General features: G+C 34.6%; 1 protein-coding gene across 1 annotated transcript in view; it reads right to left on the minus strand.

The window, feature by feature from the left end:
- Nucleotides 1–3,622: 3,622 nt before the first annotated feature.
- LOTGIDRAFT_238648 (hypothetical protein) overlaps nt 3,623–3,714 on the minus strand; it is a 4,250-nt gene continuing 4,158 nt past the window's right edge. The window contains exon 8 of the mRNA XM_009050839.1: nt 3,623–3,714. The gene's annotated coding sequence lies outside the window, so the exon portion shown is untranslated.

Consider the following 3,714-nt stretch of genomic DNA (forward strand, 5'->3'; position numbering starts at 1 on the left):
TGATTTGAAGGTATAATAGATATATAATCATGAAATGTATTCATCTTCGATCGTTTTCTGATTTAAATTAAGGAAACAAAAACTACATATTCGATCAGATCTATCTAAATATTACCATCATACTGATTCTATTGTGAGGCTATGGTTACTACACCTAAATCTAGTTAATACTATTCTGTGTTTTTTATTTAAAATACAATTTAAATATTTTTCAGGTTGTAACTGTGTTTTATATAAACGATAATTATCTAACTTGGAGCTGGACACTAAATTCTGAGACCAGCCCTGAGCGTTACAATCGATGAGTCTTTGTTTGAAATTTGAAATAAACACATTTTTATCTCCAACAAATTGACAGTTATATACATATCCGTAACCGTAACTGAATAATAAGAGTTTAACATATATTGCCCATGTTACTCTACCAGCCCCATCCAATATAATTAACATATCATAACAGGCTTTTGGGTACCTAAGATTAGATATTTCCAGCAGGTTCAAACAAAATTTGCTACATTTTATCATATAATTTACAGAGATGGGATGTCTGCCCAGTTCACCATATACAGCCGAATTACTGGTACATGAATTAACATTTAATACATATTTACAAAAGTTAAGATGCAAGGTTTCAATTTGTACATATGATGCATGACCCCAAACTTTTGATCTGTAACAAAGTATAGGAACAACCACTCTATCAAATAGGAATAATGAATTGTTGACGCTGGTGTTACACTTTTTGACAAAATAGTTTCAACAACTTACATACTTTTATAGCTTGTGATACGAGAGTCATGATACCGTCTGACCAACAGAGTTTTGGAGTGAAAATTATACCAAGATATTTATAACTGGAGACAATCTCAACTTCGGGGCCGTTTAGGTACCATTTTTCATTACCTTTAATGATTCCGCCCCTTCGAAAGACTACAATTTTAGTTTTATTCAAATTGACAGACATACTAAATTTGTTACAGAAATCTTGAATGCAATTGAGTTGAGATTGTAACCTTCCCACAGTATCAGACATTGCAGAAATATCATCAGCATATTCGAGTGAAATTATATTATCAATATTTTGATTAACAAATATGCCTTGGCAGTTATGAGACTTAACCATTTAGTCTCATTTAAAAATAATACCAATAATAAAGGACTTAACATGCAACCTTGTCTAGTACCAATCGTGCAATCGAAGTACTCAGTTTGACACAATTGATCTAATTGGACGCATGATTTTAAATTTTCATACATTGATTTTATTACTTGATACAGTTTACTACTTATATTATTTTTGATTAAGACATATTTTAGCAGATGATGCTGCAAACTATCATAGGCTCGGGAGAAATCAACAAATAAGCAATAAAAGCGGCCATATTTCTTCGACAGGTGCTTCTGGGCAAGTGCTTGCAAGGTAAAAATGTGGTCGACAGTGCTATAATCCTTTCCTGTATCCAGCCTGGCTCTCAAGAAGTATATCCTGACTTTCACACCAGTTGGCTAATCTGGTATTTAATATCTTGGTGAAGATTTTTCAAATAGAAGAGATGAGTGATATATTCCCCTGTAGTTGGATGGGGCTTTCGGATCTCCTTTCTTTAGGATTGGATGGATTACAGCTTTGAAACAACTTTTGGGAAACATACCAGAGGACATGATTGAGTTGAATATAACAAGAAGATATGGCAAGATGACTTCTATGGATTGCTTCTTTACTTCATTGACTATACCATCCGGACCTGGAGCTTTGGAGTTTGGTAAGTTTCTTACAGTTGACACGATTTCTGCTCTGGTGATTTCTGCATCAAGTGTTGGATTGGAGTTGTTGTTGGTGTATCCATTTAGTGTTTGTGGAACATCCAGCTCAAACTCCAGCTCGTCTAAAATGGGTGTTGTCTCAGTAAAGAGAGCTTCGAAGTACTTGAACCATCCATTTGCTTCGATATTAACAGTTTAACTTGCTTGGTTCTTGTGCATCTTCATCATCTTCCATAGCTCCTTGGTTTCAAAATGTTTTTCGTGTGCCAGTATTTGATTAGCTTCAGATACTTGTGTAGATTTCTTTGACTCACAACAAGCTTTAAATCGTGCCTTCAGTTGTTTGTATTTCACCACATAATCTTCAGAATTATTGTTTCTATAAACATCGAGCATGTTATATTTCATGTTCTTGAGATGCTGGCATTCGTTGTCCCACTATTGTGGACCCCTGTCTTGGATTTGTTTTATAATCCGAAAATCCGATTGATGTTCACAGCCCCCTTTTAATGATGACTTCCTTCAGAACACAGTTAATATCCATCGACATGCTTTATAAGAGTTACTTACCTTTAACTAATATTTCATTGTACTATATTGTAAATTTTTAAATTTGGTCCCAATAGGAGGTGGAATATATTTCTTTTGCAATCCACAAATCTTGCCAAAAATGCTATTTGACAGATCAGTGTGTATGCCAAAGGTAAAAGAGAGCATTGGCTTTCATGGTTTTTAGATCTTTGCCACGTGACTTCATCGGCAAATCCATATACTTCGCTTTCGTTTTTCTATCAGGCACAATTTGCCAAATGTCCTACGAGGACTTAATTGAGGACTGCCATTTTGGTATTTTGGTTGTTTTCTTGTATATATCAAAAAATACACCCACCTCTTATGCATATGCTAAAGCTGTAATACTTATCATATATTTTATATATTTTATCAGTTGACATCAAATGCACGACTCTACAAGCTGAGCACAATACGAATTTTCTAAAAGGGGAAACTGAAGCCGCGGTCCTTAAAAAAATTCCTCACTGTACACTGCAAATTTTTAACGATCTTTATTGGAAAATTGGACTCAAAAGGCCATATTATTCTTGTGATTTATGTTAGCATTTCATTTTTTTGGGGGTAAAATCGGCCAATTTAATTCGTGAAAACAAACTATAGCAAATGAATGATTTTGTATATGTCTATTTTATACATCTTCAGTGGCGGCACCAAATTGTAGAGACAGGGCCATGTTCCACTCCAAATAATACAATAATTCAATTTTATTTGGAATCGTAAAAATGTAATAATATTGAGAATACTATATCAAAATGCATAAGAGCCAGGATTTAAACCTTTTATTTTCAAAAAGGGCACCTCTCAAGAATATAATTCGAAAACAAAATTGCCCCTTACTCAATATAGAGTTCTGTGGCCTCTGTGTTCACGTGCTGTCTTTTCATTGCCCAAACTCACTCAAACCTTATCATAAAACTCTGATCAAAGCAGCTTGTCCTCCCAGTTTCTAATTTCTTATCATTGAGTTCTTGAATGTCTGGTGCTGCCTCCCCCTCCCCTTCCCTCCTCCTTCACTTTTCAAGGGCGTTGCTTAGATATCTACTAAAAGAGGTCTTGGCATAGGCGTACGGACCGAAGGCCTGCTGGGGTGTTGGGCAGGCATGTATACCCGAAAATTTGTTGTGTTGCTCGATATTTTTCGGCGGATTTTCATTTCAATTGAGCATCTGCCAGAAGTTTTTTGGTAACTGCCCAAGAATATAATATGATTAAATCCATAAGGTACAACTGTGGAATTAATAATAATAAACAGTTTACAGTCATTATGAAGAAATACCAGGAATTTCACTAGTATTTTATTATGAAACAAATATAATCGAATACATTTTAAAACATTATTGTTAACACAGTCAGTAAACTTTCACGATTAAACACCCC

Source organism: Lottia gigantea (assembly GCF_000327385.1).
Source record: "Lottia gigantea unplaced genomic scaffold LOTGIsca_157, whole genome shotgun sequence".
Lineage (NCBI taxonomy): Eukaryota > Metazoa > Mollusca > Gastropoda > Lottiidae > Lottia > Lottia gigantea.